We start from the raw sequence: 14,325 nt of genomic DNA, 5'->3' as shown, positions 1-14,325 counted from the left end.
TGAGCTCCGTTCTGACGTTTTCAGGACGTTTCCTGGTGGGGTCCTTGGGGCCTTAGCTGTGAAATGTTAATTTTTCAGATGTGTCAATATAAACACAAAAATATATTGGAGAGAAGAATTCAATTGCATTGGAATTTAATTGAAAATTCCGTTGGGGGATCTAAGGCGAAACGACCCCCCCCCCCCTCACACCTCCCTATCCCTCTACGGACGCCCAATAAACGGAACTGGACGTCTCTCGACATTCCTTACAACTTTCTTGTGGCTAAGAGGCGCCAATCCAAGTGAGAACGTCAGTCTATAGCAACATATGATTATTGAAGATGGATTATTTTGACTTTGAAATAGGCATATTGCTTCATTTTTCGTATTGCGGAAAATCAACCAAAAAATGCCACAGTAAGTAGAAAATAAATATCCCATAGAAAACTACGCGTACCACATTCTGGGGAAAATAACTAAGGGAAGTGAAATAAAGTTAATTTATGTATTTGTAACTATTTATAAATTAGTTAATTAATTATTTTTTATATTTTATGGGGGGGGGGGGGTAGCGCAAGACAGTGGTGTAGCCAGTGGGTGAGGGCGAAGGGGAAGTGTACCCTCATAAACTGAAGGGGCGAAACAGGGACGACACGCACGTGTAGTTTTTATATTTTTGCAAGATTTAAAGTTGTACTATACAAATGTAGCTAAAGTAATGGAAATGATAGCGCCATAGCATTTAATGCAGCTTACCGCAGCGTTCATTCCCTTAGCAGCTTACACCTCTCGGTTGTACGACATAACATATTATCCTCACCACTACAAAAAAAAAGTTGCGCCCATGGGATGGAACCTATATGATAAGTCATCAACACAGGTGTCTGACTCTTAAATAGTCATTAATGATACACGGGAGAATGCTCAACATGTTGCAGTACGTTTCATTGCATTTCTCGATGAGCTGATCTTGCAAAAGGGGAGGGCCGAAACTAATGTGTGACAGACCCCTCCCCCTTGAAAATGTCTAGCATCCATGATCCAAATACTTATAGATGGTGTCCCATGTAGTACTGGGTGGTTTCAAGGGTTTCCTTTTGGGATAATATATAGCTCGATTTGTTTGTTTGATTGTTCGGAGGAGAGGGGCGGGGGGGGGGCACTCGAGGACCCCCACCACCACATGTATACTCACCACTGGAACCCCAACAGACGTCCAGTTCCTTTTATTGGGACTTAATTGGGATCATACCGAGCACATCCAGGCAGTTATGTAAAAAAAAATCATGATTTTACAGTAGCAACTCAAAGTTACTCCCATTAAGTTAAAAAGTTAGGCCGATCTCGAAGTTGCATGTCAGGATTAGGGAGATGACCCTACCTCCGTTGGAGGAAAACGATTCAGTTGAGGGTTTTGGTATTCAGCCGGGAAAGAATTGGACCACTACTACGGGGGGTAACTTCCCCCCCCCCCCATCCCTTCCCGGCTCCAGCTTTTTTCAACCTCACACAAAGTAAAACGTCGCGTTTAGGGCTACTTATTCACGGTTCCAGAGTCTTACGGTATCGAGGCAATGGCGTGTGCCAAGGGGAGGGGAAACCTCCCATCTCATTGTCGGTCTGTAGAAAATGCTTCACTGCTATGGGAATCGGTACCCCACCGCCCCCCCCCCCCTAACCCTCATCCTTATGTTTCCCAAAAAACAGAAAGTTAACTTTTTCAGATGGCTGCACGCGGTTTACCTCAAAATGCATCATTTGACGCCTACACTTTCAATTTGTTTGATGAGGGGTTTGGGGTACGGATGGGTGCATGGGTAATATTATAGGCTAACAAAATCTAGACCTCATGGGTGCTTCTTCGCCACATGTTTCCCCAACGGAGCTTTGAAATACAATCCACTGAAATTGAATTCCTAGTTTAATTAAATATGTCAGTGTTTAAGAATTGCTTTAGGAGAAAAAGAAAGTAAAGAGGAAAAACAAATCTGCAAACGCTGCAGCTGAAATCGATATGATCCTAGCAGGGCTTAGAATATTCCAGAGAACTCGGTAATTTGTCTCTCTAACAAATTTGTCCTTGAAAGGCGCTATGCGAGATAACACGAAATATATTCAAATGCTAAAGCTGGCCATTGAAGCCCTCTCGTTCAGTCCTTTTTTTTTGTGCTATTAAACTCGCTGTAAGCGAGAACAAGAAATATCTAAAAACGATGCAGTTTCTAAAGGCTTTGCTCATAAACTCTCATTTGGACTCCTGTAATGTGTCTAATAAGTGGTTTAAAGTCGCTATGAGAGAACACGAAACAGAGCCGTATATAGAGAGAGTTTGGCCAACTGGCGATTTGTGACGTCACACGCAAACCATGGGCATCAAAATCAGTCCAGTTGTCGTTACCAGTTGCGCGAAACACGAAAAACACCACACACAATATATAGCAGCTTTGCACACTGTGCTCGTTGCGAACAAACGAAGCGACTCAGAATGTCAGATTTTGACAGGCATACGAGGAACAAAATGGATATCAGGTAATGAATTAGAGTATGCGTTAGTTAATGACATTTACGTTTATCTTCACACCTGAAATGCATAGAAAACTAGCTGAAAACCTGTCAGTACACTTGTTTTATTTTACGCCTCATACTACTACTAGTATAGTCAGTATTGCGAAGTTCGGCATACTGCGAAGTTCGGGCACCCTAAGAAATACACGATTTTCACCATGAAAACCTACAGGAAGAGTCAAATTTCACCAAAAAGTACGAAGCTACAGTTATTTTCTCTCCAAAATGACCCGTGTGCAAGAAATTACTTACATATTTGTCAATAAAATGACGAAGATCTATGAAGTCTGTTATAATTACTGAAAAAGCAACTGCGCCACCAATTTTATCACCAGCGCCACACTGTGGGTTGCGTGTCCGAACTTGACAATACTCTAGCAAGAAATACCAGTTCCACAATCACGAAGAATCTTCTTGGAAAACAACGTGAAAACAGTTTGCAGGAAAGAAAGTTTGGCCGTGTATCGTACTATAACAAAATTCTCCCACCATATGAAGTATATTTTCAAATGATTTATACCAGAAGATTTAGTTTTGGGGTGTTTTAAGTCTTAAGTGGCCGAACTTCGAAGTCACCATCCTACTAGTCCTACTTTAGTCATACAAACGAAAAGCACACATCACAGTCCTGGCTAGGCTAGATTACAGACGCACAACTATAGCATCAGGCCTACATTAATAGATCCTTCAATTAAATAAAGTAGGCCTACACATAAAATGACAATTTATGCTTCACTGATCTTTTCAGGTTTGCCAAAAAGTAGTTGTACCAGAGGTCATTGTATTAAACTCCAGAAGTTACATAGTAGGATTAATATTCGGTATAACTTTTTCTCTAAAGTCTAATACAACTTATACAAGGGTTGTGAATGGATGGAATGGTTTGCCTGAGAAGGTTGAATTGCAAGTAGTGTGAATGGGTTTAAGAATACTTTGGATGAGTACATTAAGCATTGTAATTGGGTATGACATTTGATGTCCTCGGTTTTATTCCTCTCATATAGCCTTAGGGTCCTTAATGGGGACTTGAATGTCTCTCCTGGTCTTTTTTTCTACTAAACTAAACTATATACTTGAGTGTAGGAGTTAGCAATAGTTGGGAGTCTGTGGGCAAACCTAAGACTGATATTGTGGTGTTAATTTCTCAGGAATGTAGTATATACTAGGCTATAGTAGGTGCAACAGATTGAATGGTCTGTCGAGAAAAAAAAAACCTGCAACAACTGAATACTGGTGTATGTTGTAACATATATACTATACGGTCATGTCCTTAATAAGGTTTCATGGATCACACTGACATAGTGTGCCTACTTGTCAGTGTTGTCAACTGAGCACAGGGCTGATGACATCATTCAGTTTGTTATTATGCAGACAGCAAATGGCCATAATGATAATTATTAATTGTTACTTATTCTTCATACTGCCCTTACTGGCCTTACCTGAACAGTGATGTATAAAAATGCAAGAAGTCGTTAAGCTTTTCATTTAAGAATCGTTTTAGCCTGTCCTATTTCAAACATATGATTGGCAGGTTTCCACGTTACATAGCTTATCAAAATGGAGCTGTTCTGTAAAGCAAGAAAATCACACATATGCATGCATACAAACACACTCATATATAACAATTTCTGAATATCTTTTCAGCTGCCCAAAGGTACTGGAATGCAAGCTCTGTTGGGTGAATTAAAAAACCCTCATTGTACTCTTTTATCATGGTCAGCGTAGCTGGAACCAGCAATGATGGTGATGTGGATTTGACAGTACCTAGACAAGAATTCAATAGCTGCTTTGTGTTGAACTGGGTTCAACTTGCTCAAGGCCATGACAGGATGACGACTAGACATTAGGATGAATTATCTGTTGCAGAGCTCTATAAACCAGGCAGTTGTTAAAACACCCATTGGGTGACCCTCACAGTCTACCAGGCACTGCATCGCAGAAGCAAAATGAAGTGTGTGTGATACCTTCATCTTATGAGAGTGGAATGGTATCAGTGTGGCCTCTGTCAATTTGGCTTCAAGTCTTTGTTTTCTTGAAAGCTGAGAAGATCTTTCAGTAGTTTCACACTGACCTCTGTACTTGACAATTCATGTGTATTTGCCAGCTCAGGAGGAAGCCAGATTTTAATTACATTAACCAATGCTGACTTTTTTTTGGACATGTGGTACATCTGCAAGGAGGTGAAGGAAACAGTTGGAGTTGCATGGATGTGGAATCTTGTTGATAGTCTGGCAGTCTTATCCACAGATTATCCCAAAGCTTCTCCACATTGCCACATTCAGAACTTATTACATTGATAAACTTGAAAATTGCAGGAATCTAACGAAGCACCCATCAAGGGAATTTGTTTGTATAATTATTGAAAGCTGTGACCTTCTGATGTGACAGACTAATGTGAAATAAAGGGCAGTAGATTACCTTGTAAATGAACCTTGTTATTGTTTGATTGTATCTAATGTTTGCAAAATTTTAAGTTGCATGCTACCAATTGAAACATAATTCTTTCTCTATTAATGGGATATAAATACTTCTCCTTAAAGGGTGTGGAGACTCCCGCACAAAGAAACGTCTCATGCCGGTTATCTGACCTAGTTTCGAATGTGGTGTAACAGAAGTGTTAGACACCACCATTGATCCCAGAAAATACACATACAGCTTGCCACCATCTGTAAATAGACATTAGTGTACAGTCAATACAAACATCACAGTCAATATCCACAACACAGTGCACATAGCAGCGTGGACATCTCAGGTCTAGATAAAAGATAACAAGGTATCAGGTTTCATTACTGTCTGCATTTTGTAGCGACACAAAAAAAACTTCACTTGCAAGCAACGGAAAGTAAACTTTTTCAGAGCACGGCATGCGGTTTAGGGCAAGTCTTAAATATACTGTATCGGTTGTTGTCACTTGATCATTTTGCTTGTGTGTGAGCTAAACAGCTTAAATAATATGTAAAAAAATAATACAAACTTTCAAATTGCCAGATATTTACTTGCTCAAAATCATTATCCAATCATGATTTGTTGCTATCCTTGAGTCCATTATTCAGATGATGAGGCAGATTCCCTTCAACTCTCCATGATGAAGGTAAAACCTTATATCTTAACCAACTGCCATTGAGTGTCCATTTGAAAGTTTCAAACACACAAGTGCATTGATTAAAACAAAGACTTTATTGCTGTGGTTGCAGGAACTGGATTTCAGTCTAGTAGTCACTCACCAGGTTTGTCATTATCAGTCTGCTAACTGTGGCTTTTTATGTTAGGAGTTTTTCTTCAGAGCACATGTCACCTTTGATTTGTAAAAAAAGTCCTGAAATTCAGGGAGTTCAAATTTACTGTCTAAAGATAATTTAAAAAGATATTTTTTAACTTCAATCGTCAATGTGGGTGTCAATTAAGGGAATAAGGAGGTACTGATGCAACTTTGATAAATGATAGTTGACTGCATCCAAATTAAACCAAGGCTTAGGCTATACTTTTGAAGAAGAAAAAAATAGGCTGAATTCATGTTAGCCTAAAAAGGCTAGGCCAATGCTGACAACACAAACCAAGATCATTTAACCATTTGGGCACTTGTTTATGGCATACTAAAAGGGTCTATATAATTAGGCCTGTATGTGTACACAACCCACAAGTTGCCAATGAGTATAGACCTAGCCTAACTAGTTTAGGCCTAGGTTACTTTGTTTTCCTTAGACCTAGTTTAATTGGGCCTTATACTGTGCCATATTATGTAATGTGCTATAACAGTTGTAGTAATAGCAAGAATGGTCCAGGTCTAACTAAGCCCAGGCTTAACTTATGCTTCGGGCTTAACTAAGGATTAGGGCTTTACGTGATGCCTAGAGGCTAGCCCACCCTTTTACATTAAACTAAAAGTGATACTTTTTTAGGCTAGGCATAGCCTAGGCATACAATAACTAGGAATTAGGATAACTATATGTGCGACTGAAACTGCCATGCCTTTGATTAGGAGAGCTGGTATAATGAAATCGAATTTGTGGATCGTAAAACGAGAGAGAATAGCCATGCATGTAATTACAGAAACCAGTCTGAACGTAAAATTCTCGCATTGCTTGTACATTACTCGTATTACACTAGGGCCTATGGCTAGTATGGGCCTAGGCTACACAGACTTTTTTTCATTAGATCTCCATCTTGTTCTTTCTACTTCCAAAAAATTCCTCTTCTTTTATGGTCAGTCGGATAATCAAACAACAATATCCATGTTCTGACCGATTGCAGCATCCCCAGCACCATTTCTTTCATAATTTCGTACTTTTGTCGTGTACACAAACGATAGTCTATACACTGTGAGTATGCGTGTCGCCTGCTATAAAGTTTTCAAGTGGACCTATTTTACCACCCTGTGTGGGCGTTTTCCCTCTCGACCAATCCAAATCGGTTACATGGTTGGCCAAACTCTCTCTATATACGGCTCTGACACGAAATATCTCCAAACGCCACCAATATGACTTGAAATACACACTATTGAAATTTGATATTATTTCCTATATCTAAACCAATATTTGATATTATTTCCTATATCTAAACCACAAGGAGATAGTGCAAGTGCACTATTTTTTATAACTTATCTAGCCAACTCTTTGAAATTTAGATGATAATGATATCGATGCAGTTATCCTGCCATCGCAGTTAGTTGATCATGATTACAGCACTACCACCACTAATTCTTTTTTCACAGTAGACCAACAATACGCTGATGATATCTCTTGGGCATCAACTGGTCAGCATATACTGCAGGACATCGAAAAACGAGTCTCTGACAAACTGGCAGTAAGAAATCTGAAAATCAATTGCACAAAAACTGAGAAATTTACAATCACAAGAAAAGGAAATGACAGTTGGAAGAAGTGTAAATATGTTGGAAGCTTGCTGGGAACCGAAGAAGACATTAACAGAAGAATTGGTATAACCAACGGTGCTTTCAACACACTGTGAAGCATTTTAAAAGCAAAAACATCAGCCGGAACATTAAGCTTAGGATTTTTTGAGACTTTATTAAAAGAGTATTTTTTTGTACAATTGCGAACTGTGGGGCACAACGAAGGATCTTGATCGCAAAATTGACACTTTTCAAAGGAGACTACTTCGAAATATTCTCAACATTAGATGGACCAATAACAATTGGTTATCAAATGATGAGCTTTACAACGAAACCAACCAAACACCTTGTTCATCGATAGTCGCACATAGAAGATTGAGATTTTTCGGTCATGTAGCAAGACTCTAAGAGGACGCTCCAGCAAAGGTTGCTTTAAGAGAGGCACTGAGACATACTGATAAACCAGTTGGAAGGCCCGTGACTACATTGCTTGGAAAAATAAAGTCGCAATTCAAGGACATTAATATTAACAATTTCGAAGAAGCAATAAAGTCCTTGCGCAAGATCGTGATACGTGGCGGAGGTTAATCACTGAGCATGTCGGATAGACGAGACTCAACTTACTACTACTACTAAACTGCAGTTTTTAACCCCCCCCCCCCTACCCCCACTGTGCGGGCCCTATAGCAACACTAGTGTAAAGGCAGTTGTTATGCAAAAAATTGACAAGCCAAGTTTGCAACGTTGCTATAGGCTAGTTACTGCAGTCCGCATATTCAGTCTCGAATTGTTGTTTGAAGTAACACTTTTTCGCTTTATTTCACTTCCCTCGGTTTTATTTCCCAGAATGTGGTAAAAGTTTTTTTCCGTGATCAAGATACTTCTGGCAAAAAAATTGCTTTCTTCTTATTGTGACATGTTAAGGCTTATTTTAAGCAATAGGTAGGAAACGTTGAAGCAATAGGCCTATTTCAAAGGTAACACGATTTGTAATAATAAATTGTTGCGATAAACTGACGTTCTCACTTGGATTGGCTCGTTTTTAGGTCAACAAAGTTGTAAGGAATTTCGACAGACGTCCAGATACTTTATTGGGATCCATGCCAGGAACAGTGATGCACCTAAAACTTGCTTTCCTGTTTTCCAGTTTTCAACGTATGAAATTAATAGAATGTATTGCTTGATCCAGTGAATCTGTAAAGGAACAGTGAATGATCAATATCGCCAACGTGTAGGCCAATATGACTTTACTTGGGTTTAATTTATTTTGCCGTGTCCTCTTCGTGCCCAGAAGGGCACACTGTCACCACGCGTCCCTCGTTCTGGCTACGTACGTACGCCACAATTGGTTGGGATCCAGGGAGCAATTGAATTGGCCCCGGAATCAGTTGCCATTTGCTTAGGTTTCTGGTTCTCGTCGTCGTATGCTGTATTGGCCCCAAATATGCTAGATATTCAGATATGGTTACGATGCATAGCTTTGGTCAAATTCTTAAACTGTTTTTATTACAACCTTCGAGGAAATTTTCCTCACCGAGACATTCAGTCATCTTATGTTTTCTTTAAAAATATCTGAGAACAATTTGGAGAGTAAAAACCTCCAGGATAGTAATTTTTGAAAACGTCTAGCGTGCTATAATTTGGGACCTATACGGACTACCGTTAAGCACAAAAACACACGAGGAACAGTTGTTTGGAATGCATTCCCACAACCCGGCCGCCGGGTCCCTGATGGGGATCCTGGCGGTAGACTACAGTTGCAAAGTTTTCGGATATATCTTGTTCTCTTGGAACAATATAAGTTAAAGTTCAGAAAAACATTTCTGCTATAGCTTACGGGCGAACATTTTTTCTGGGCTTGTGTATATACGTTTATCTAGGGCCAGAGAACGATTTTGCTTTCTATCTCATCATTTTCTTACAGTTTGTTTCTCTTACTGTACATATATACTTTCAAGCGTGTAGGACCACGCCGAATGTTGCTCCAAGTTTGGGAACGATATTTTAGATTTCACCCCAGCCCCCCCCCCACCCCAGCCCCCTCCCCCTCCCCCCACACACACACCCTGAACGAATAGTATGTACCATGTTCGGAATTGGCCTAACTAAACGTGGCATATTTAAATTGTAAAGAAAAGCTTCAACGGTTACTGTCCTTTCGCTAGTCTCTGTCATAACACGCAAAATTGTACTTATATTATTGCATTCTCTTTGTAATGACGTCAAAATATCTGAGAGGGGGTTATAGCGCTCACGAGGGTTAAATCTCTGCAAAATAAACTAAGTCCGAGATCTGTGCAGTGCGTTATAGTATCATTAAAAAATTCCCATTGACTTTGTGTTAGCTCCGTGAGGCGTTGCAAATGTTCATAGCCCCCATTCCCAAGCCCCCCACGGTATGGTACTCAAACTTCGTGAACGTCTAGCTGGTACATACGAAATTTGGGTCAGGACTTAGTTTGGGTCAAATCCCTATTTTCCATGGCGCACGGGGCCCGAAACACATGCCAAATATGCCAATTCTGTTTTGGACTTAGAAAAAAATGAAACAGCTCCCATTGACTTTGTGTTAGCTCCGTGAGGCGTTGCAAATGTTCATAGCCCCCAGTCCCAAGCCCCCCACGGTATGGTACTCAAACTTCGTGAACGTCTAGCTGGTACATACGAAATTTGGGTCAGGACTTAGTTTGGGTCAAATCCCTATTTTCCATGGCGCACGGGGCCCGAAACACATGCCAAATATGCCAATTCTGTTTTGGACAGAAAAAAAATGAACAGCTCCCATTGACTTTGTGTTAGCTCCGTGAGGCGTTGCAAATGTTCATAGCCCCCAGTCCCAAGCCCCCCCACGGTATGGTACTCAAACTTCGTGAACGTCTAGCTGGTACATACGAAATTTGGGTCAGGATTTAGTTTGGGTCAAATCCCTATTTTCCATGGCGCACGGGGCCCGAAACACATGCCAAATATGCCAATTCTGTTTTGGACTTAGAAAAAAAATGAAACAGCTCCCATTGACTTTGTGTTAGCTCCGTGAGGCGTTGCAAATGTTCATAGCCCCCAGTCCCAAGCCCCCCACGGTATGGTACTCAAACTTCGTGAACGTCTAGCTGGTACATACGAAATTTGGGTCAGGATTTAGTTTGGGTCAAATCCCTATTTTCCATGGCGCACGGGGCCCGAAACACATGCCAAATATGCCAATTCTGTTTTGGACTTAGAAAAAAAATGAAACAGCTCCCATTGACTTTGTGTTAGCTCCGTGAGGCGTTGCAAAAGTTCAAGGCCCCCAGTCCCAAGCCCCCCACGGTATGGTACTCAAACTTCGTGAACGTCTAGCTGGTACATACGAAATTTGGGTCAGGACTTAGTTTGGGTCAAATCCCTATTTTCCATGGCGCACGGGGCCCGAAACACATGCCAAATATGCCAATTTTGTTTTGGACTGAACAACTTCTGAATCTTACGCTAACTTTATTATTTTTGTATCGTACGGAAGCGTAGAAAGGACATTGCGTTGTTGACTTGCCTACTTAATCAAATATGTGAATACGTCAAACTTTGGAAAACCGCGTTTTGCACACTTCGTATTCTGGAGTTGTTAAGATGTTAAGAATTATATGATCCGCAATCGAAAGAAAGGATGTGACCCAAACGTTCATGAAAATGATAAAGCGGCCCGTTCCAATATCGCTATGGAAGTTCGCTAATACGTATTTCAAGATATAGATTCTTACCGAACCAAGCTTTACTTTCTGCAATATCGTTCTGTTTAAGTAGAACCAATTACGGAAAGCGTTTGGGATTGGTACCTTGCGGCTCTGAATCTACATTGGGAATGTTTTTATTATTTTTATTGTTATAGAATAAACGTACAATCAAACGAAAAATGTCATACTCATAACTGTAATGCAAATAATCTATTCATCTTTCCATGCAAAAAAAAAAATGATAAAGTGATATAAATAAACCAATTATGCAACTTCATCTCTTAACCTCAATTAATACATCTTTGTTGCTGCTGCATTATATTGTATGTGAAATAGATCTTTACATGAATTAAAGATTTTTGACCAACATTGATATGAAAAATCTGTAAGTAAAATGACATTATACGTAATGACATTAACACTATTTTAACACTGCTTAGCTGCAGGTCCCCGTAAAGCACGTGATGATGTTTGCATCACATGATGAACGTATTATCCAAACACTGGAGGGTATCATCGGAGCCACCCGACTCATTGTTGCCTGCTGGTGAAGCAAGTTGTAATGGCTAGCCATACTCTAAAGACAGAAATATGTATGTGAGTTCGATCATGGTAAAATTTAAAATATTAATTGGAATATAAATTATTTAAGTAATACATCATACGGCTATGGAAATTAAGTTCATATCAAATTTACATGAAACCGTTACAAATTACACTCCAAACCCATTGCTTGGTGATTAGTGGATGGTATATATATATATATATATATATATATATATATATATATATATATATATATATATATATATATAGGTCACTTTCGGTGATCATGCACTGAAGAAGAGCTAGTTTTGCTCGAAAGCTCTGCAAAAACCAAACATTGGCTGTTTTACTTCCAATCATTTACCTAATTCAATTATTGTATCTCACTCGAGATCCAGCCTTTCTCTAAATGCAGCATAGTTGTTTAACAGTTTTTCCGTTATTCCTATATATATATATATATATATATATATATATATATATATATATATATATATATATATGTTCCTTGAACAAGGAAGGAGACATATTGTAAAGTTACAACAGAAGGAAATTCAAACTGAAACTATCACCTAAAGTGTCCTTACCCGTGAATATAAATTAGTTAAGTTATACATCATACGACTTCGGAAATTAAGTTATATCAAGTTTACATCAAACCGTTACAAATTACACCCACAACCCATTGCTTGGTGATGATTGGATGGTTTGAGATTTAATATATATATATATATATATATATATATATATATATATATATATATATATATATATATATATATATATGTTCCTTGAACAAGGAATGAGACATACTGTAAAGTTACCGCAGAGGGAAATTCAAATTGAAACTATCACCTAAAGTGTCCTTTTGCCGTGGCATTAAGAATGTCAAAGTTAAAGTTTGAGTACCATACCGTGGGGGGTTTGGGACTGGGGGCCTTGAACATTTGCAACGCCTCACGGAGCTAACACAAAGTCAATGGGAGCTGTTTCATTTTTTTTCTAAGTCCAAAACAGAATTGGCATATTTGGCATGTGTTTCGGGCCCCGTGCGCCATGGAAAATAGGGATTTGACCCAAACTAAGTCCTGACCCAAATTTCGTATGTACCAGCTAGACGTTCACGAAGTTTGAGTACCATACCGTGGGGGGTTTGGGACTGGGGGCCTTGAACATTTGCAACGCCTCACGGAGCTAACACAAAGTCAATGGGAGCTGTTTCATTTTTTTTCTAAGTCCAAAACAGAATTGGCATATTTGGCATGTGTTTCGGGCCCCGTGCGCCATGGAAAATAGGGATTTGACCCAAACTAAGTCCTGACCCAAATTTCGTATGTACCAGCTAGACGTTCACGAAGTTTGAGTACCATACCGTGGGGGGTTTGGGACTGGGGGCCTTGAACATTTGCAACGCCTCACGGAGCTAACACAAAGTCAATGGGAGCTGTTTCATTTTTTTTCTAAGTCCAAAACAAAATTGGCATATTTGGCATGTGTTTCGGGCCCCGTGCGCCATGGAAAATAGGGATTTGACCCAAACTAAGTCCTGACCCAAATTTCGTATGTACCAGCTAGACGTTCACGAAGTTTGAGTACCATACCGTGGGGGGTTTGGGACTGGGGGCCTTGAACATTTGCAACGCCTCACGGAGCTAACACAAAGTCAATGGGAGCTGTTTCATTTTTTTTCTAAGTCCAAAACAGAATTGGCATATTTGGCATGTGTTTCGGGCCCCGTGCGCCATGGAAAATAGGGATTTGACCCAAACTAAGTCCTGACCCAAATTTCGTATGTACCAGCTAGACGTTCACGAAGTTTGAGTACCATACCGTGGGGGGTTTGGGACTGGGGGCCTTGAACATTTGCAACGCCTCACGGAGCTAACACAAAGTCAATGGGAGCTGTTTCATTTTTTTTCTAAGTCCAAAACAAAATTGGCATATTTGGCATGTGTTTCGGGCCCCGTGCGCCATGGAAAATAGGGATTTGACCCAAACTAAGTCCTGACCCAAATTTCGTATGTACCAGCTAGACGTTCACGAAGTTTGAGTACCATACCGTGGGGGGTTTGGGACTGGGGGCCTTGAACATTTGCAACGCCTCACGGAGCTAACACAAAGTCAATGGGAGCTGTTTCATTTTTTTTCTAAGTCCAAAACAGAATTGGCATATTTGGCATGTGTTTCGGGCCCCGTGCGCCATGGAAAATAGGGATTTGACCCAAACTAAGTCCTGACCCAAATTTCGTATGTACCAGCTAGACGTTCACGAAGTTTGAGTACCATACCGTGGGGGGTTTGGGACTGGGGGCCTTGAACATTTGCAACGCCTCACGGAGCTAACACAAAGTCAATGGGAGCTGTTTCATTTTTTTTCTAAGTCCAAAACAAAATTGGCATATTTGGCATGTGTTTCGGGCCCCGTGCGCCATGGAAAATAGGGATTTGACCCAAACTAAGTCCTAACCCAAATTTCGTATGTACCAGCTAGACGTTCACGAAGTTTGAGTACCATACCGTGGGGGGTTTGGGACTGGGGGCCATGAACATTTGCAACGCCTCACGGAGCTAACACAAAGTCAATGGGAGCTGTTTCATTTTTTTTCTAAGTCCAAAACAGAATTGGCATATTTGGCATGTGTTTCGGGCCCCGTGCGCCATGGAAAATAG

At 40.2% G+C, this 14,325-nt stretch overlaps 1 long non-coding RNA gene across 1 annotated transcript; it reads left to right on the top strand.

Annotated features, from left to right (window-relative positions):
- The first annotated feature begins 1,708 nt into the window (after positions 1-1,708).
- Positions 1,709-4,977, top strand: LOC139975232 (uncharacterized). Its single transcript, XR_011795697.1, has 2 exons — positions 1,709-2,511; positions 4,192-4,977. It is a non-coding gene; the product is annotated as an uncharacterized lncRNA (long non-coding RNA).
- Positions 4,978-14,325: the final 9,348 nt, after the last annotated feature.

The sequence above is a fragment of the Apostichopus japonicus genome, chromosome 10 (genome assembly GCF_037975245.1).
Source record: "Apostichopus japonicus isolate 1M-3 chromosome 10, ASM3797524v1, whole genome shotgun sequence".
NCBI lineage: Eukaryota > Metazoa > Echinodermata > Holothuroidea > Aspidochirotida > Stichopodidae > Apostichopus > Apostichopus japonicus.
This window is presented reverse-complemented; position numbering and strand designations above follow the sequence as displayed.